General features: G+C 38.8%; 1 non-coding gene across 1 annotated transcript; it reads right to left on the bottom strand.

Moving 5' to 3' along the window:
* Nucleotides 1-7,608: 7,608 nt before the first annotated feature.
* Nucleotides 7,609-7,681, bottom strand: LOC129471749 (small nucleolar RNA Z40). Its single transcript, XR_008653711.1, has one exon. It is a non-coding gene; the product is annotated as a small nucleolar RNA Z40 (small nucleolar RNA).
* Nucleotides 7,682-21,951: the final 14,270 nt, after the last annotated feature.

Genomic DNA, 21,951 nt, shown 5'->3' on the forward strand with positions numbered 1-21,951 from the left:
TAAATATATTTATCGTACACTCAAGATATATAATATATACATTCTAGATATATATATGCTAGAAATATATGCTATATATATATTTATGCTAGGGGTGTGTGTGTGTATGTGTATGGAGAGAGAAGGAGAAAGTGAGTCATGCACTGTAAAACAATGTTTCAATGAACGACAGACTGCATATATGATGGTGGTCCCATAAGATTCTATGAAGCTTAAAAATTCCTACTGTCTAGTGACATTGTAGCCATTATAATATCATAGCTCCATGTATTAGTCACATGTTGGGTGATTCTGGTGTAAACAAACCTACTGTGCTGCCAGTCATATAAAAGCATAGCATGTACAGTAATGTACAGTGCATAATACTTGATAATAAAAGACTATATTATTGGTTTATGTATTTACTGTACTGTATTTTTATCTTTACTTTAGAGTACACACCTACTTCCGAAAAAGCCCCAGGCACTTTCTTCAGAAGGCATTCCAGAAGGCGTTATTATCATAGGAGATGATAGCTACATGTGCGTTATCGTCTCTGAAGATGTTCTAGTGAGACAAGATGTGGCGGTGGAAGACAGTAATATTGATGATCCTGACCCTGTGTTGGCCTAGACGACTGTGTGTGTTTTTAGCAAAAAAGTAAAATATATATGTGTTTTTAAAATAGTAAAGAGCTCATAGAGTAAGAATGTAAAGAATGAAGATATTTTTGTACAGCTGTACATTGTTTTTGTGTCTGGAGTGTTGTTAGAAAAGGAATCACAAAATTTTAAAAATTAAAAAATGTATTAGATGAAAAACATATAGTAAGATACGGTTAATATATTATTGAAGAAAAAGTATTAATAAATTTAGTGTAGCCTGTGTGTATGGTGTTTTTGAAGTCTACAGCAGTTATTTAGTAATGTCCTAGGCCTTCACATTCACTCATTGCTCACTGGCACATCCAGGAAACTTCCAGTCCCGCAAGCTCCATTCATGGTAAGAGTCCTAAATTGGTGCACAATTTTTAAAATCTTTATATGTGTCTTTAAATACATGTAAATATGTATTTATACAATCTTTAAAATGTATTTTTAAATACAATCTTTAAAATGTATTTTTACTGCATCTTTTCTATGTTTAGACACACAGATACTTAACATTGTGTTACATTTGCCTATGGTATTCACTACAGTGATGTGCTGTACAAGATTGTAGCATAGAAGCAATAGGCTATACCCTGTAGACTAGGGATGTAGGCTATACTACCTAGGTTTGTGTTCACAAAACAGTGAAATTGCTTAATGACCCGTTTTTCAGAGTGTATGCCCGTCATTAAGTGATACATGACTGTATCTACTCCATTAAGAACAAAATGCACCCCTTACATAATGAAAGGTGTCTAATATAACTTACCTGTCACCAAGTAGCCAGTCTATCACCATGGGGAATAATCAACATACTGGGGACTCAGTGTTGGGTTTTGCTGCTTCTGGCAAGTTGGGAACACAAGGAAAGCCTTGGTGAGTGGAAGTCCATTTGTCTGGGCCCATGCATGACAAAGATCCTTGCCATCTTAATCACTTTGTGAGTCCGATAGGCAATGACAAAAGTGTCTAGTGAAAGAGTTTGACTGCTATGCACAAAATGGGTCATTCATTTTATCAATTTCATTTAAAAAACTCCCCTCTGGTGAGATTATTCTTTTTTTTAATAATACTTTAAGTTCTAGTGTACGTGTACACAATGTGCAGGTTTGTTACATATGTATACATGTGCCATGTTGGTGTGCTGCACCCATTAACTCGTCATTTACATTAGGTATATCTCCTAATGCTACAATGGGCCTACAACAGGCCCCAGTGTGTGATGTTCCCCTTCTTGTGTCCATGTGTTCTCATTTGTTCAATTCCCACCTATGAGTGAGAGCATGCAGGGTTTGGTTTTTTGTCCCTGCCATAGTTTCCTGAGAATGATGTTTTCCAGCTTCATCCATGTCCCCACATAGGACATGAACTCATCCTTTTTATGGCTGCATGGTATTCCATGGTATATATGTGCCACATTTTCTTAATCCAGTCTATCATTGATGGACATTTGGGTTGGTTCCAAGTCTTTGCTATTGTGAATAGTGCCACAATCAACATACGAGTGCATGTGTCTTTATAGCAGCATGATTTATCATCCTTTGGGTATATACCCAGTAATGGGATGGCTGGGTCAAATGGTATTTCTAGTTCTAGATCCCTGAGGAATCGCCACACTGACTTCCACAATGGTTGAACTAGTTTACAGTCCCACCAACAGTGTAAAAGTGTTCCTATTTCTCCACATCCTCTCCAGTACCTGTTGTTTCCTGATTTTTTAATGATGGCCATTCTAACTGGTGTGAGATGGTATCTCACTGTGGTTTTGATTTGCATTTCTCTGATGGCCAGTGATGATGAGCATTTTTTCATGTGTTTTTTGGCTGCATAAATGTCTTCTTTTGAGAAGTGTCTGTTCATGTCCTTTGCCCACTTTTTGATGGGGTTGTTTGTTTTTTTCTCGTAAATTTGTTTGAGTTCATTGTAGATTCCGGATATTAGCCCTTTGTCAGATGAGTAGGTTGTGAAAATTTTCTCCCATTTTGTAGGTTGCCTGTTCACTCTGATGGTAGTTTCTTTTGCTATGCAGAAGCTCTTTAGTTTAATTAGATCCCATTTGTCAATTTTGGCTTTTGTTACCATTGCTTTTGGTATTTTAAACACGAAGTCCTTGCCCATGCCTATGTCCTGAATGGTATTGCCTAGGTTTTCTTCTAGGGTTTTTATGGTTTTAGGTCTAACATTTAAGTCTTTAATCCATCTTGAATATAGCAGCACATCACAAACTTATCCACCTTGATCAAGTGGGCTTCATCCCTGGTATGTAAGGCTGGTTCAACTATGCAAATCAATAAATGTAATCCAGCATATAAACAAAACCAAAGATAACAACCACATGATTATCTCAATAGATGCAGAACATGATAATTTTGCTTTTGACAAAATTCAGTAGCCCTTCATGCTAAAAACTCTCAATAAATTAGGTATTGATGGGACATATCTCAAAATAATAAGAGCTATTTATGACAAACCCACAGCCAATATCATACTGAATGGGCAAAAACTGGAAGCGTTCCCTTTGAAAACTGGCACAAGACAGGGATGCCCTCTCTCACCACTCCTATTCAACATAGCATTGGAATTTCTGGCCAGGGCAATCAGGCAGGAGAAAGAAATAAAGGGTGTTCAATTAGGAAAAGAGGAAGTCCAACTGTCCCTGTTTGCAGATGACATGTTTGTATATTTAGAAAACCCCATTGTGTTAGCCAAAATCTCCTTAAGCTGATACGCAACTTCAGCAAAGTCTCAGGATACAAAATCAATGTGCAAAAATCACAAACATTCTTATACACCAATAATGGACAGAGAGCCAAATCATGAGTGAACTCCCATTCACAATTGCTACAAAGAGAATAAAATACCTAGGATTCCAACTTACAAGGGATGTGAAGGACCTCTTCAAGGAGAACTACAAACCACTGCTCAAGGAAATAAAAGAGGACACAAACAGAAGAACGTTCCATGCTCATGGATAGGAAGAATCAATCAATATAGTGAAAATGGTCACACTGCCCAAGATAATTTATAGATTCAATGCCATCCCCATCAAGCTACCAATGACTTTCTTCACAGAATTGGAAAAAACTATTTTAAAGTTCATATGGAACCAAAAAAGAGCCTGCATCGCCAAGTCAATCCTAAGCCAAAAGAACAAAGCTGGAGGCATCATGCTACCTGACTTCAAACTATACTACAAGGCTACAGTAACCAAAACAGTATGGTACTGGTACGAAAACAGAGATATAGACCAATGGAACAGAACAGAGCCCTCAGAAATAATACCACACATCTACAACTATCTGTTCTTTGACAAACCTGACAAAAACAAGAAATGGGGAAAGGATTCCCTATTTAATAAATAGTGCTGAGAAAACTGGCTAGCCATATGTAGAAAGCTAAAACTGGATCCCTTCCTCACACCTTATACAAAAATTAATTCAGATGGTGAGGTTATTATTTTGTGAATATTCACATGAGACAAAAATATCTTTATTTTTTCCCCTTTCAGAAAGGTTATCCTCATACTTCTTCATAAATTTTCTTATCACCAATTTCCCAATTATGTTTCTTCCAAGTCCCTAGCCATCCACCCAAATTGTTCGCCATAGCTTATGAATCAGTGTCTAATTGCATGTCTGGCCATTTCTATTTCTAGGCAAAGTGAACAACTAGGTGCACTGTTTGAGGTTCTGACTACCGAGAGGATTTTTATTTACCACTGTCCTTCAGGAATATCCCAGAAAGGGCTTTTGTGCTGCAGCTGTCTACTTTGTGGTGCCTGTATGTCATGCAGAATCATCTGTTCAGCAAGCCCAAATCTTCTCTGCCTCTGTTGACTAATTGATTTCCCCTGAAGTCTTCATAAGAAACCAGCCCTGCAACATTTTGTTTTTATTCTGATAAGGCTGACTTTGGATTTCTAACCTCTAGAAATATGAGAATACATTTGTGTGTGAACTCTTGAGAAACTCCCCAAGAGGCCATAGGTGCAGGCTAAGAGGGAGGGCAATATAGGAAGAATGAAGACCATGGGCATTTGGACCACATGATGTAACTTACTCGTACTTTCAGGGCCTGACTGAGCCCAGGTCATGTATATACCACTTTTGTTTGATGATGGCATGCTTCTGTGCATGTTTAACTAAGTGGTTTGTCAGATAATACCCAGTTCATGATGGATAGTAACTTGATGACCCATGGTTAAGTATTCAAGCTCTATTAAGGCCAAAGAGGAGACCAAAGGCAGCTTCTCAATAGTATAGTAATCTGCAGAAGACAGCAGGGTATTAATCCAAAATCCTAGGGGTCTTCACTTCTACTCACATGTGGAAGCTACCAAAGGCCCCAGGTAGCACCTCAATATGCCACTGATGCTTCAAGTACTGTTGGATCTGGTCCTTTCTCAAGGTGACCCAACTTTCCCTCATTTAGGGGGTTCTGCTGTGGTGGCAACTACCAGTGCTAGTGCTGGTGTCCACAAACTTAAGAATGCTGATAAATTCTAGAAACTGCAATAGGGAAGCCACAGATTTCTCTCTGAAGTCTTCAGAAGAAACCAGCCCTGCAACACTTTGATTTCATTCCCATAAGACTGAGTTTTTCTTTCTGACCTCTAGAAATACAAGAGAATATATTTGTGTGTGAAGCCACCTATTTTGTAATAATCTGTTTTTGTGGCAATAGAATAATAATATAGAGCATAAGGAAACTATGAAGTGATGAAAATTATCTATATCATGATTGTGGTGGTGGAAATATGACTGTATAAGCATATCAAACCTCATTGAACTATTGACTTTCATATACAAGTCATATAAAGTCATTTTAAAAATCCTGTTTTAAGTTCATTCCATTCCTATTCTTTCACCTAAATTTACTGCTCACATCCTAAATTTCCTATCTTTATTTTCTCTTACTAATATTTTAGCATTCTTCCAAATGCAAATGAATCCACAAAGTTTGCCAAGATGACCACAGCTTCTCTGATGTTTAGTAGCACTCAAATTATATCTCTCACATAGTTCCTACCATTTCTGACTGCAGTATAGAGACTTGTAATATTTCATCTTCCCTGGTAGACTGCAGGCTTCTTGAGACCTAGCATCATGAAGTTTTGCATTCTGAATACAATCCAGCATAGATCTTTCCAAATAATCTATATCCCATAAAAGTGTGCTTATAAAATACATTAATTCATTTATGTCTTTATTTAAATAGCAAACATGCCTGAGTCACAACTATACGCCCACTTCTGTACTGGATACTAGGTATTAACATGCCTTTTCCGGTTATCGCAAAGTTCTTTTTTTTTCCTCTCTCCTCTATCGGTAGAGATTCAGCACATTTATTGTGCTAAGAGTTCCTATTTGTCCATAAAAGAGAGCAAGATAAACACAGTACCGACGTCTCCTAAGGTGATTAAATAGCACTCAAACAGCCTTGTGTATCTGGGCTCCATTCGCTCTCTCAGGTATAGAGATCCACACAGTTTGGATGACATGTGATGTCAGTGTGTTACTGCTTACAGTCTTGATTCCTGCTCTGTTAAACAGCGTGATGAGCCAGCTATTCAATTTCTTCCCCTCAACTCCAAAGGCTCTACTTTATGCTTCAAATTATGTAATAGATTCTGCTGTAGTGGCGACTGTTGATACATATTTTACCATGTATATCCAGGCTTTGTGTCATACAATCACATTAAATAACAATCTAGCAGTTCTGCAAAAGATAGGCGAATAATCTGGTCTGGATGAAAAGACTTTATATATTATGTTACATTTTAAACTGTGGGCTAGTTAAGTTTCTAGGAGAAAGAAGATGCTCTCAGTGTACACTAATGGGATTGCATTTTGATGCTGTTATGTACAGTTTTCACCTCACAGAATTCCTATGAACCAATTTTATCTTTACATAGTTTTGAACTAAACCATTGTGTTCACTGGTCTCATAAAAGTTTGGTGTCTGATTCATCTACTACTTCTCTTATGTTTACAGAAATGGTACTAAAAAATGGAAAGCCATGTTTCGTGTTTTCATTCTATTACAAAGAAACCTTTAAAATGTCACCTATATAAAGCTGTAAATGGTACTAATTCCTCTTCTCACAGATTAAGAGAGATGTAGCTTTGTAAAAAAAAAAACATTTCCTCAATTCCTGAAGGATTTTAGCTGTGCCCCTTTGACAGAGATTGGCTTTTATCTTTTTAGCTTTCTATCAATGTTTCCAAAGTTTCTTAACTCTGGAAAAATACTAGTCTTTTCTATTGTGATGCTGTTTTTTTAAAATTATGTTTCAAACTAATATCTGTCTTTTCACTTTAGGCTTTTACTCACAACATTTAATTAAGATATTTTTCAAAAATAATACCAATTTAAGAGATTTTACAATGAATACCTGTGTATTATTAACTTTACTAAGCTTGTTATTTTGTTGTTTTTGTGTTTTCATACCTATCAATTCCTTTGCATATCTGTGAACCCACCTGATTTTGAACACATTTCAAGTACATTGCAGACACTAATATATTTTTATCTAATTACTTTAGAACACATAGCATTACTAGATTTCAATATTTAGATATAAAATTTACATACAAGGAAATGCATGGATTTTAAGTGTACCTTTGCATCTCTCTGAGTCCCTCTTTCCATCAACTCTGATATTTTTCTACCTTTTTTCTTCTTTATTTTAGAAATGGGGTCTTGCTCTGTTGCCCAGGCTGGAGTGCAGTGGTGCAATCACAGCTCACTGCAGCTGCAAACTCCCAGGCTTAAGCAATCCTCCCACTTCAGCCTCCTGAGTAGCTGCAATTACAGGTACATTTCACCATGGCCAGCTAACTTAATTTTTTTTAGAGGTAGGGGTCTCACCATGTTGCCCAGGCTTGTCTTTAACTCTAGACCTTTAATGATCCTCCTGCCTCAGCCTCCCAAATGCTGGAATTATAGGCATGAGCCACTATGCCTGGCCAATGTAAATGGATGTTCAGAAAACCTATTTTCACTCAGCCCATTTGGAGTAGTTGAACATTCTGCTCATTATCATAACATCTTTACTCTATATTTAGTTGCTACTTATCTATATTTTTGGGCCAAGAAATTTAGTGAACTTTGATACAAAAACTGTAAAAATGAAAGAATGATCTGGAATGGTCGAGCAAACACCTTTGAAATCTGCTTTTTCATAAAACAATAAGAACACTAACAAAAACTGTCAAAATTAACGTTTTTAGAACACTGAAAATTGCTACATGTTTGAAACCATCTGAAAGGTATGTATTTAAAGAAACAAACAAAGACAGCCGAATCTCAGTAAAAAGAGTGAGTGTTACATATTTTAACTTTCCCTAATCCCATTTTGCTCTCTCCAGTTCGTCACTGGCTTTGAAAACCAATACCCTCACAACTATGGTAGCTATGAAAATCAACATTATAGCAGCTACTGGAGGATGAATAAAAGATTTGAAGCTCCACAAAAGCCTAACCCCCAAGGAATTGTTACTATTTGACCTGACTGGTAGATTGCTGAAAAGCTCTATTATTTGAGCTGACTCTAAGAGCTCACTCTGTGGAAATAGCCCTATCCTCAAGGAATTTATGGCAAACAACCAGGGACAATTGTTTACCACTGATGTTGCCTGAGATGGCATTACCAGTTGATGCTAATATACTCCAACACACACAGATGGAACTCCTAGGCAAAGACTGGGAGATTTATTGGCTAATGGCATTTAATAAAATCTCTGTTTAATTACTAGCCAAACAACAAAACTAACCAAGCAGAGATTTCAGTGGCCTCAAATGACATAGGATATGGACTTCACAGAAGTAGTGCAGGAAAGTCACTAAAGAAGTAAACAGAATCGACAGCAAGAGGCAGCAAAGCCCAACATATCTTGGGTGGTAGTGGTGTTTGACTTGCCAAGTTGCCACATTAAATTATTTAAAAAATTAAAAATCAAAATTTTTTGTTTTGCTGTGTTTGTAAATTAAGATGCTAATTTTAATTCCTATAGCAGATATCAATAACATGATGTTAAAATATTCAGTAAAAAAAAAAAGAACTAAAACGGTATACTAGAAAATATCTATTCAACACAAAAGAGGCAGTAATAAAAAAAGGAGCAAGGCTGGGCACAGTGGCTAATGCCTGTAATCTCAGCACTTCGGGGGACCAAGGTGGGAGGATCACGAGGTCAGGAGATCAAGACCACCCTGGCTAACATGGTGAAACCCCATCTCTACCAAAAATACAAAAAAATTAGCCGGGCGTGGTGGCGGGCGCCTGTAGTCCCAGCTACTCGGGAGGCTGAGGCAGGAGGATGGTTGAACCCAGGTGGCGGAGGTTGCAGTGAGCGGAGATTGCACGACTGCACTGGTGCCTGGGAGACAGAGGGAGACTTCGTCTAAAAAAAAAAAAAAAAAAAAAAAGGAGCAGAATACATAAGACATATACAGTAAATAGCAAATGGCCAACTTAAATCTTATTTTATCAGTAACTCAGAAACAACATTCTGTAAATGGACTGACCACTCCAATTCTTTTTTTTTTTTCTTTTGTGAGATGGTCTCACTCTTGTCACCCAGGCTGGAGTGCAATGGCGTGGTCTCAGCTCACTGCAGCCTCCACCTCCCAGGTTCAAGAGATTCTCCTGCCTCAGCCTCCCAACTAGCTGGGATTACCAGCGTGTACCACCATACTTGGCTAATTTTTGTATTTTTAGTAGAGATGGGATTTCACTATATTGGCCAGGCTGGTCTCGAACTCCAGACCTCAGGTGATCCGTCTGCCTCGGCCTCCCAAAGAGCTGGAATTATAGGTGGGAGCCACCGTACTCAGCCTCCAATTCTAAGGTATAGATGACCGAGTCAATTTAAAAAGCAGCCCAATATATTACTATTATTACAAAAGATAGAATTGAAATTCAATGACACAATCAATTGAATGAAAGAGATGTAAAAAGATATACCATGTAAACAGTACTCAAAACAGAGCTGGAGTGTCTATAGTATAATCATGCGAAATAGACTTAAAAATGTCTTCTAGACATAAGAAGGATATTTTGAAGTAAAAAAGGGTCAATGCATCCTGAAGGTGTAAAAATTATAAACACATGTACAAAATAATGGTCCTCAAAAATGTAAACTAAAAGTGACAGAGTTGAATGTAGAAACAGATAATTCAATAATTGTTGGAGAGCAGTCTTTATATAGATGGAGAAAAGTCTCTTCCAGCTTCTGTTGATCTCTAAGGGCCTTCAATTTAAAATGCTCATTTTACCAGGGACTCATGTTTTAAGGTGAAGTTCTCCGTGCTCCTTCAAAGTGCAAGTTTTGTACCCTGAAAAAAATGACAAAACATCATTGGAAAATTTTAAGGAAGGCCTAAGTAAGAAGAAAACCGTCCCTGTTCATGGGTTAGGTGACTAAATATTTTAAAGAAAGCAATATGCCTCATATAATTATAGAAATTCAGTGTATTCCCTTTCAAAATCCTGTGACCAGTTGTTGCATAAACTGTCAACCTGATCCTAAAAATAATACAAAAATACAAGGGAATCTGAGTAATTACAACAATCTTGAAAAAAAAAATGTTGAAGAACTCACACTTCCCGATTTTAGCAAAAATGCCATCATGACTTTAAAATCAAGCAAACATAAAACAGATGTTTTTTAGAAACTAAATTTCTTGCTCTTTTTTATTCCTAATCCATCACATTTCCTACACTAATAGAAATAGTATGTAACTATAAGTTGTTCCAGACATACATGAATATACATTTTTAAAATTGCATATAAATATTTAGATAAGATATTTAGTTTACCTAAAGTGTGGGATTGAAAAAAGACCTTCCCACTTATCTCACACTCTTTTTTCTATGTTGACTAACCACAATCACTAAATATTCTCAATTACATTTAATATCAGACCCTGGAAGACAGATAAATGTGATTCAATGCCATATAACTCTTTAAAATATTCCCCTTAATACTTAAAAGTCATAATGTCTTACAATCATATGTAATTTTAGCATTTGCAAATAGCATTACATCAGTTGACATAAAAATGTGTTTATTAATAAAATGATGACATGTCAACATATATTAAGCCAACAGCTAATAATTACCTATCTTATAGACAGTAATCATCTTGGCTTTTTTCAAGAATAAACTTTGCTGTCCATATAATTATTTGAAGTTTATAAGCAAAGAACTGCAAAGACGGGCATTTCTGTATTAATTAAGTCTAACATTAATGAAGACTGACAGACAATTAGAATTCTGGAGCTCCCAGGGCTATTGATATTGTCTAGCCAAAGCTCTCATTTTCAGTGACTAAGATCACTCAGATACTTTCAGTCCAATATTCTTTTCTTTGCATAAAGAACACACACACACACACACACACATTCTCTCTCTTTTAATGATTAACAAGGCAGGAATCAAGCATAAATGAAGTACTCCTTTTCACAAAGGTTTCACTGATATCCCTCACTCACTCTCTCTCTCTCTCTCTCTCTCACAACTTCAGTTTTATATGATTTACTCTTCTCATTTTTTGACAGCGATTTTAAATTCTAAGTTCAATTAATGCTCAAAAGCATCATATATTATTCAAGAAAGATGTGTGTTGAATGTAATTCTGCAGATATTAGCCCCCAGGGAGAAAGAACTCTTTGAAAATTCTGCTTAGTGGTTAACTCTAGGCGATATTTTTCGGATACAACTGTATTTCCTAACCTTTCCCACCATATACAGTCAACAATTTATTGTTTTTGTTTTGTTGCCATTAATTATTATTTGATAATTCACATTGAACCAAGCTTTTATATCTTATAAGGTTTAAGCCTTTCAATGAAATTAGACATTGTGACTAACAGACTAACTTGAGAGCATTTCCCACCCCCTTATAAAATCAATCATTGCTTCTAGGAGCAAGTCAAAGTTTTTCTGAATTCAATTTGACCATGAAGATTTTACAACCCACTAAAACTATTTTGCTAATGGCAAAGAATCTCTCCGTCAGGCACTGCTGTAAACTCTGCATTTGTCATCTTTTGAACCGTGAATACAAACATAATAATAAAAGAATATGACTAAGAAACTAACAGGTTTTGTCAGTGTTTCTCACATCACTGTTAGTTTAGCAGATTCTGTGTAATTTTTACCTGGGAGTAGCTAAATTAGGAATATGTATATGTCTTTTGAAGTTAAAGATAAAAGGTTATCATTTCTTCTAAAAGTACAAATGAGAGGTTCATTTATAAGATATCAGTTGATACGGTTTGGCTGTGTCCCCAACCTCATCTTGAATTGTAGCTCCCATAATCCCTACATGTTGTAGTAGGGACCTGGTGGGAGGTAATTGAATTATGGCGGTGGGTTTTTTCCATGCTATTTCCGCGATAGTTAACAAGTCTTACGAGATCTGAAGGTTTTGTAAAGGGCAGTTTTCCTGCATGTGCTCTTGCCTGCTACCATGTTAGATGTGTCTTTGCCCTGACTTTGCCTTCCACCATGATTGTGAGTCCTCCCCAGCCATGTGGAACTGTGAGTCAATAACACCTGTTTCCTGTATAAGCTACCCAGTCTTGAGTATGTCTTTATCAGCAACATGAGAACGGACTAATACAGCAGTAGAGCTGAGAATGATATAGGGCCTCAACCCATTTTGTTGGAAAAAAAAACAGACAAACATGCTTAATAACTGGTACTCACATTATTTTTTCTCACATTCTTTTTAAACTCTCTCACCTGCTAAGTAATATACTTTAATTTTTTTCTGAACTATGAATATTTAATTTTTATTCAGTCATATAATACAATCTGACCCTAGAGTGGAAGGGTAGGGGAGTTGGATAGAAGACATAATAAGATATATGGGTTCTCCAGAGAAACAGAATCATATGGAGAGAGAGAGAAAGAGAGACTTATTATACAGATTGACTGACATGATTATGGAGAGCGAGAAGTCTCAAAATTCGCCAGTCAACAAGCTGGAGTCCGGGGAGTGCCATTGTATAGTTTCAGGCTGAGTCTGAAAGCTGAGAATTAGGACAGCTGACAGTGTAAGTTCCAGTCTGACGGCTGGTAGGATTGAGACCCAAGAAGAGCCAATGATTCAGTTCAAGTGCAAAGGCTGGAGAAGGCTAATGTCCTAGCTTAAACAATTGGTCGTGAGGTCTTTCTTCCTTAGCCTTTTTGTTCTAGGCAGGTCTACAAATGATTGGAACAGGTCCATCCACATTAGGGAGGATAATATGCTTTACTCAGTCTAACAGTTCAAACATTAATCTCATCCAGAAACTCTCACAGACATATCCCAAATAATGCTTAGCCAAATGTCCAGGCATCCCATGGCCTAGTCAAGTTGACCCATAAAATTAATTGTTACATACAGGAAATAGGAGTTAATAATTAAAACCTTCAACCACAATATTTTTATGTGAAAATAGGCAAACAAATTTTGTTTTTACTCCGTGAAAGGCCATCTTTACGCATCTATGCCTACGTATATCACAAAGACCTCACACCACACTACTGTAGCTGCTATATACATGATTGAATTATCTATTAATTTGTGAATCCCTTAAAAGCAGAGATGGTATTATTCCTGAGTATCCAGCACAGTCTTGAATACGTTGCATATTCAGTAAATGTTTCTTGAGTGTATTCATGGATGAATAATATCATCTGCAATGTAATTTAATAGTTCTCATTATATATTATTTTAGAGGTGTTGCAGTACTTTTACACGGTTTATCTCACTTGAGAATTATGATCTTTCAGGAAACCAAAATATTTCACTCCAAAGTATACTTTTCCTAACATATTTCAAGATGACTATTTAGAAAGGATGGAAATGTAAGAGTAGCTGAACAGCTGTGTTTTCTGGGGGAGATTTGCCTTGGTAGAGAAAGTGTGCATTGACGCAGCCAGGCTTTCTCTGAGGCTGTCTCTTGTCCTGATCTAGGAAAGACTAACTGAGAGTCTGAAAGCTTTAATGTCCGAAAGAAATGTTTACCATCTATTGTCTCCAAAGACTGCTATCTGTAAGGTTTCATCTACATAACAAGACCACCTTTTCTAGCCAGGTCTCCTGTGCTCTCTGTCTCATAACTTGTTTCACCACTATAATTTTTTTTGGCCAAACTTTAAACCCCCATTTTTTCTGTAACCCCAAAATGGTATAAATGCATCAACCATCTTGCCTTTTCTTGACATCTTTGTAAGAATCCTATGCATATTAATAAATTTGCATGCTATTTTAGCTATGAGTCTGCCTTTTGTCAGTTGATTTTCAGCTACAACCCCAATTTCATAAATGGAAAAGTAAAGCTCAGAGATAGTATTGACATATAGCCAGAAATGATCAGAAAAACACCTGAAGCCAGAGCTTCTGGACCCAAATCTGTAGAGCCCAGCAAGGGCAAGGAAATGATTACAAAATGGTGAAAGGAAAAAATAGTATAAACTGAGCACCATATGGAGGTTAATATAATTGTAGATACTTTTAATTACTGACAAAGAGATAAATTTTCTTTATATTGAATATATATTGCCTTGTTTAGCAGTTTTAATAACCCTATGAGATAGGGATTATTATCACTGCTTTAGTGATGAGGAAACTGAAGCGTTCAGAAGCTCTATAAACCACATAGGATTATATAGTTAGTAGCCATTAGAGCTGGGATTTCCACCAAAAGTCTAAACAATTCTTAAGGCCTGTGCTATTAACCACTGTATAATATCATTATCATTCTTTGAAACACCCCATAAAGTATCTACAATTACATTTTATGGCTAAAGAAATGGAATCTTAGAAAGTTTAATTTACTTGTCCAGGCCACACAGATAATTAATAGAGCACAGATCTTAAACCAAGTCCAAAATCAGCTCTATTTTTCCATGGACCCCAGCTTTCACTGTATTTTAGGCCCCTTATTCTGTAAGACATGCATAGTAACTGTACTAGTAAACACACACTTTAACAAATAGAGGTACAGAAATACAGTTATTTAAATATCTGGATTTACTTCTAATTTGAAGCTATTAAAGAAATCAAAAAATTTCTGCAGATTGCATATATCAACCCCAACAAAAGATGTGATACAACCAACTTATTTCAACCTGGAAGACATAAAAGTAATACCTAAGGTAATTAAACAAGGAAGTTCCGGTACGGCAAATCAAGAAAGGGATCTGTACAACAACGTATAGAGATGTCATCTACCATTTTCAGCAAATGTTTCCACCAATTCCTCAAGGAAGATATTATTATAATCACATTGACCCATTACTAGTATCTACTATTAGAGAAATAGGCAAACTAATATAGTTCCATGAAAGGGACATATATTAAAGAGGCCCCCAAATGCCCACAGAACTGTGAAACCAAATAAGGAGGCAGACATATCCAGTTTGTCGGTATAGGGTGATTTATTAGGAGAACCTACAGACAGAACCTCAAGACAGGTAGATCTCCATGCCAGAGACCCAGGGCTTATCTCTTAGGGAAAAATATACGTGACGTGGAAGAAATGTGTAGGTGGCTATGAGCATCACAGGCTGTGATTTCTGCAACAGCATCGAAGGTTGTTTGCAGGAAACACAGTCAGTTTTTCTACATAAAGAATAGTACACTAAGCAGAAACTGTGGAGGCGTTCCTGGACTTGAAGTTAATCACTGGATTAGCATTTAAAATAAAGTCACTCATCCTCACACTTCCCCTGTCTAAGCAAGCTCTTACATTGTCATGTGCCCACCTCTTCCACGATGGTCCTTCAGGCTTTAGAGGGGGCTGTCTGGTGCCAGACATTGTACAACTGTAGTTTTCAGCTGTAAGAAAAGACCACAAAAGCAATATAAACAACAACAAGTGATACCTATGACAAGAACAATACTAAGAATTAATAGCACTTTTGCCACCATGGACCGCCAGAACTAACCTAAGAAGAAAACCATTGAGAGAAGGAAAAAATAGGGTGAGATATCATGATTACTTGTTTATGCATGTCTTGTAGGGTTGAATAATTACGTCACCTCCTGTCACACCAACTAATACACAACTCCACTGTTAAAGAGCTGTAATGAGTGTTTGTAAATGTTGTCAGTCATTTCCTCTCTGGCATAGGTGACACCCACCAAGGCAGACCAGAGATGTTGGAAAGAAGCAACAAACTTCAAACTTAGCAAGCATCCTTTTGTAACCCCTTGGCACAATGTTGAACCCATTGTAGGAAGAGATTCATTTCTCCATTTGTAGGGCAGAGCATTGATAGGGACCAAAGACTATGTATAGAACACAAACGTACTTGCGAGGGAATTCTTTCCCCAAAACCCAGCAAGCAGAATGATTGTGGTACGTTTATCTCTATCAGTTTGGACATAGGTAATTCAAGGATTGTGTGCTGAGAGGTGCATACCAAACATGTTGTCCAAAGGGCAAGGATGCCAATATTATGTATAAGGTTACAGGGGCAGTAAAGGACTGTGTCAAATAGCCAACCAGAGTACCTTTTAAAAGGGTCCATGTTCCAGTGTACTTGTATGCTGAATGTCCTGGCCCAGACTCCAACAAGATAAACATAGACCATTTGAGCTGGCTGGGGAATTTCTTATTCTCTGGCAAAAATTATCCATTCAATTTGGGGGAAGTTGTCAGCACAAACCCCAAAGTGTCCCCTTCCCTGGCTCAGCGTCCTCAGGAGTCCTAAATAATATTTGCCACTGGCCATTTAAAAAATTACTATAATTAATTAATTTTCAGAGACAATGTCTCACACTGTCAAGTCTGGAGTGCATGGTGTGGTCATAGTTCACTACAGACTTGAAACCCTGGGCTCAAAGGATGCTCCTACCTTAGCCTTCCAAGTAGTGGGCTACAAGTGCATGGGCCAACCAATTTCCTTTTTAAAAAAATTTTGTAGAGACGGGGTCTTGATGTGTTCCTCAGTCTGGTCATAAACTCCTGATCTCAAGCAATCCTTCCACCTGGGGCTCTTAAAGTGCTGGGATCACGAGCATGAACCACTACTCCCAGCCTCATTGACTTTTGTCAGCTCCAGTAGAACTGCATCTGTCAGATTTTCTTCACAGCTATGAGTAATGGGCCCACCTCTTTGGAGGTCTTGAGAAGTTGGTATAGTGTCAGCTTCATATTTGTTCCAACAGAATTAAGATTTCTAATGGCATGAGGCAAAACCTTCACATACGCATGCAGGGTAATGGATTGTATAAGAGCTCACAGCTATGCCAACAAACTGTCATTTTTCCTTTATATTAACCCTGTTGATTGGAGATTATATGGTAAGTTAAATCTTAAGTCTATGTCCTTTTATGTGCTCAGTCTTGGACTTTACATCCAGTGAAATGTGTGCCTTGGTCACTATCAGTGCATTGAGGGTATTCATAAATGACTGAGTCGTTCCAAAACTTTAATGGTACCTGTTTGGTTGGCCTTTCACAAGAGAAGGCCTACAACAATCCCATGGCAGTGACTGCACATGGTAGTGCTTACTTTTGTCCCAAGCTTACTGTTAGGGTTCCAAGGTAGTCTACTTACCAATCTCTCGCAGAGGCAGCTTTCTTATGAAAATGTGTAATACGGCACAGACAGGAACAAATTAAACAGTTCGTTACCACCATAATTACACCTGCATAGGAGACAGGCAATCCTACTCCCTTGGCTATTTGCCAGCCCACTCATGCACAGCTATGCTCCCTATGTTTATGTACCCAATCAGGTAACTCAGATTACTGTAAGACAGCCAGCATTAATTTTTGCTAGGGTATCAGCCTCCATGTTACGGGAAGGTGATCTGACCTGTGTGCTGAAACATAATACACAATTAGGCTCATGATGTGTTCTTGTAGCCTTTCCCAAATGTCTTTCTACATAGAAGCTCACCGTAAGGGTTTTGTTTTTGTTGTTGTTGTTTATTTGTTTGTTTGTTTTTTACCATATGCCAGTCATTCTGACCCCATTGGGAAAGCCAAGTTTTAAGACTCTTAAATACTTTTCAACACCCTTGCATGGTGGCTTACGCCTGTAATCCCAGCACTTTGGGAGGATGAGGCCGTGGATCATGAGGTCAAGAGATTGAGACCATCCTGGTCAACACGATGAAACCCCATGTCTACTAAAAACACAAAAATTAGCTGGGCATAGCGGTGCACACATGTAGTCCCAGCTACCCGGGAGGCTGAGGCAGGAGAATTGCTTGAACCCAGGAGGCAGAAGTTGCAGTGAGCCAAGATCATGCCACTGTTCTCCAGCCTGGTGACAGAGCGAGACTCCATCTCAAAAAAAAAAAAAAAAAAAAAGAGATTCTGCTCAACTGCCTATATAGAGAATGATACTCTATGGCTTGTAGGTACAACCAATCATCCAGCTTGGTGTTCTGCCCATTGACTACTTTTCTGCATTCCCATATCAAACCAAATGTTGTCTGTCTGTGGGTGGACAGCTACTGCTATGCACAGGTTACCTTGGCTTCGCCCATCTGAATACCAGGCATTTTCAGGAATAGGGGCCTTGCCTTGTGTACCATTGGAGGTATCTTCTATGGGGACTCCACAATACAGGCAACACTGGTCTCAAAGTGTCCTGGCCCTAAGATAGTATGCAGTTTACTTCCCAAAGGACTTATGGAGAGGCCACTATGCTGCTGCTGTTATCCATGCCATTTCTGTAAAGTGGAGGTCGGGCTAAAGCTGAGGCAGGCCTGGCAAACAACCCCTCTATCCAGCCCTTGGTAGAGAGGCCTGTTCTTCCTGTTACCAGCCTAGCAACAGTTATGGGTTCAACTTACTGCCAGGCCCCTTGAACCTGTTGTTCAATTGGGGAAAAGCAGGGTTTAGCATCCTTCCATAGTTGTGACTAAAATCCTCAGGGAACTACTTTCCCAATTTGGACTTGCCAGTGGGTTCAATAGGTCCCCTCAGGGCTTATGGTCACATCTAAAGATACTGGTATCCCAGGAAGGGGAAAAATCTAAGGCTTGTGCCTGAGCCACTACTGTTTTAGCTGTCTCAGATGCTTCCTCTTGTTCTTTATCCCAGCATCAATGAGATCCCTTCTTTAGTAGTTGGTATAAGAGATATAAACATTGAGCTACATGTGTAATAAAAGCCCATCAGTATCCCAAAAGGGCCAAGAAAATTTGTAACTGCATAACTGTCGTAAGCATGGAAAATTGTATATTGTTTCAATTACCATGCCTAGAATAAGGCATGTCTTACCCAACCAAGTGACCCCTATAAACTTTAAACTTTACAGCTGGTCCTGAGCCTTGTATCTTCTCCAGGTTGATGGGCCATCCTCTGGATTGGAGAAGGATGCACAAAGCATTAAGGTGTTGCTATAGCAATGACAAGTTTTCAAGAGTTACAAATATATAATCAATGTAATTGTATTACTCCGTTTTCATGCTTTTGATAAAGACATACCTAAGACTGGGCAATTTATAAAGAAAAGGAGGTTTAATGGACTCACAGTTCCATGTGGCTGGGGAGGCCTCACAATCATGGCAAAAGGTGAAAGTCACATGTTCTATGGCTGCAAGCAAGAGAGAATGAAAGCCAAGGGAAAGAGGAAAACCCTTATAAAACCAGCAGATCTTGTGAGACTTACTCACTACCATGAGAACAGTATGGGAAAAAAACCACCCCCATGATTCAATTATCTATTCCCTAGTTCCCTTTCCAACATATGGAAATTATGGGAGCTACAATTCAAGATGAGATTTGGGTGGGGGAAACAGCCAAACTATATCATTCCTCTCCTGGCTCCTCCCAAATCTTATGTCCTCACATTTCAGAACCAATCATGCCTTCCCAACTGTTCCCCAAAGTCTTAACTCATTTCAACATTAATTGAAAAGTCCAAACTATCATCTGAGACAAGGCACGAACTTTCACCTACGAGTTTGTGAAATCAAAAGCAAGCTAATTACTTACTAGACACAATGGAGTACAGACATTGGGTAAATACAGCCATTCCAAATGGGATAAATTGGCCAAAGCAAAGGGGCTATGGACCCCTTGCAATTCCAAAACCCAGTGGGGCAGTCATATCTTAAAGCTGCAAGATGATTTCCTTTGACTCCATGTCTCATATCCAAGGTGCACGGATGCAAGAGGTGGACTCCCATGGCCTGGGCAGCCCCACTCCTGTGGCTTTGTAGGGCACAGCTCCCCTCCCGGCTGCTTTCACAGGCTGGCATTGAGTATCTGCAGCTTTTCCAGGTGCAAGATGCAAGCTATCAGTGGCTCGACCATTCTGGGAGCTGGAGGACGGTGGCCCTCTTCTCACGGCTCCACTAGGCAGTGCCCCAGTGGGGACTCTGTGTGTGGGCTCTGACCCCACATTTCCCTTCTGCACTGCCTTAGCAGAGGTTCTCCATGAGGGCCCCACCCCTGCAGCAAATTTCTGCCTGATGTCCAGGCATTTCCATACAGCTTCTGAAATCTAGGCAGAGGTTTCCAAACCTCAACTCTTGACTTCTGTGCACCCACAGGGTCAATACCACATGGAAGCTGCCAAGGCTTGCACTCTCTGAAGCCATGGCCTGAGTCGAACCTTGGCCTCTTTTAGCCATGGCTAGAGCAGGTGGGAGGCAGGTCACCAAGTCCCTAGGCTGCACACAGCAGAGGGACCCTGGGCCCAGCCCACAAAACCATTTTTTTCCTCCTAGGCCTCCAGGCCTGTGATGAGAGGGGCTGCCACAAAGGTCTCTGACATGCCCTGAAAACATTTTTCCAATTTTCTTGGTAATTAACATTTGGATCCTCATTACTTATGCAAATTTCTTCAGCTGGCTTGAATTTCTCTCAGAAAATGGGTTTCTCTTTTCTACTGCATCATTAGGCTGCAAAATTTTCAAACTTTTATGCTCTGCTTCCCTTTTAAAACTGAATGCTTTAAGAGCACCTAAGTCACCTCTTGAATCATTTGCTGTTTAGAAATTTCTTCTGCCAGATAACCTAAATTACATCCCTCAAGTATATAGGTCCTCAAATTTCTAGGGCAGGGGCAAAATGCCACCAGTCTCTTTGCTAAAACATAACAAGAGTCACCTTTACTACAGTTCTCATCAACTTCCTCATCTCTATCTGTGACCACCTCAGCCTGGATTTCATTGTTCATATCACTATCGGGCTTTTGGTCAAAACCATTCAACAAGTCTAACAAGTCTAGGAAGTTCCAAACTTTCCCACATTGTCCTGTCTTCTTCTGAGCCCTCCAAACTGTTCAAACTTCTACTGTTACCCAGTTCCAAAGTTGCTTCCACATTTTGGGGTATCTTTAGAGCAGTGCCCCACTCTACTGGTTAAAATTTTCTGTATTAGTTCATTTTTACGCTGCTGATAAAGACATACCCGAGAATGGGTAATTTATAAAGAAAAAGAGGTTTGGCCAGGGGTGGTGACTCATTCCTATAATGCCAGCATTTTCGGAGGCCAAGGCGGGACAGATCACCTGAGGTCAGGAGTTCAAGACCAGCCTGGCCAATATGGTGAAACCCCATCTCTATTAAAAATGCAAAAAAAAAAATAGCTAGACATGGTGGTGGGTGCCTATAATCCCAGCTGCTTGGGAGGCTGAGGCAGGAGAATAGCTTGAACCTGGGAGGCAGAGTTTGCAGTGAGTCAAGACCATGCCACTGCACTCCAACCTGGGCAACAAGAATGAAACTCCATCTCAAAAAAAATAAAGTAAAAAAGATAAAAAGATTTAATGGACTCACAGTTCCACATGGTTGGTGAGGCCTCACAATCATGGCGGAAGGTGAAAGGCATGTCTTACATGGTGGCAGACAACAGATAATGAGAGCCAAGTGAAAGGGGAATCCCCTTATAAAACCATCAGGTTTCGTGAAATTTTTTCACTACCAGGAGAACGGTATGGGGAAAACTGCTCCCATGATTCAATTGTCTCCTACAGGTTCCTTCCCAAAACATGTGGGAATTATGGGAGCTACCATTCAAGATGAGATTGGGATAGGGACACAGCCAAACCATATCAGTAATGAACTATTTAAGAGCAAGTGTCAGTGGACAGAGAGTGAAAGGACAGAGAGTTAGATCTCTAGCAATCATACCATGAAAAGTGGTGGGACTCTGTAGATAACTATGGGGCAACCCTTGAAATGTTCACTGCTGGCTATTCCAAATAAAAACAAATTGGTCCTGTGAGTCAGGGTGTAAAGGAATGCCAAAGAAGTTATTAGCCAAATCTCATACAACATGATATGTGCCTATGTTTTGTACTATTTGTTTTATCACTTGCGTTATACTGGGCATAGCAGCATTTATCTCA

This window comes from Symphalangus syndactylus, chromosome 21, assembly GCF_028878055.3.
Source record: "Symphalangus syndactylus isolate Jambi chromosome 21, NHGRI_mSymSyn1-v2.1_pri, whole genome shotgun sequence".
Classification (NCBI taxonomy): domain Eukaryota; kingdom Metazoa; phylum Chordata; class Mammalia; order Primates; family Hylobatidae; genus Symphalangus; species Symphalangus syndactylus.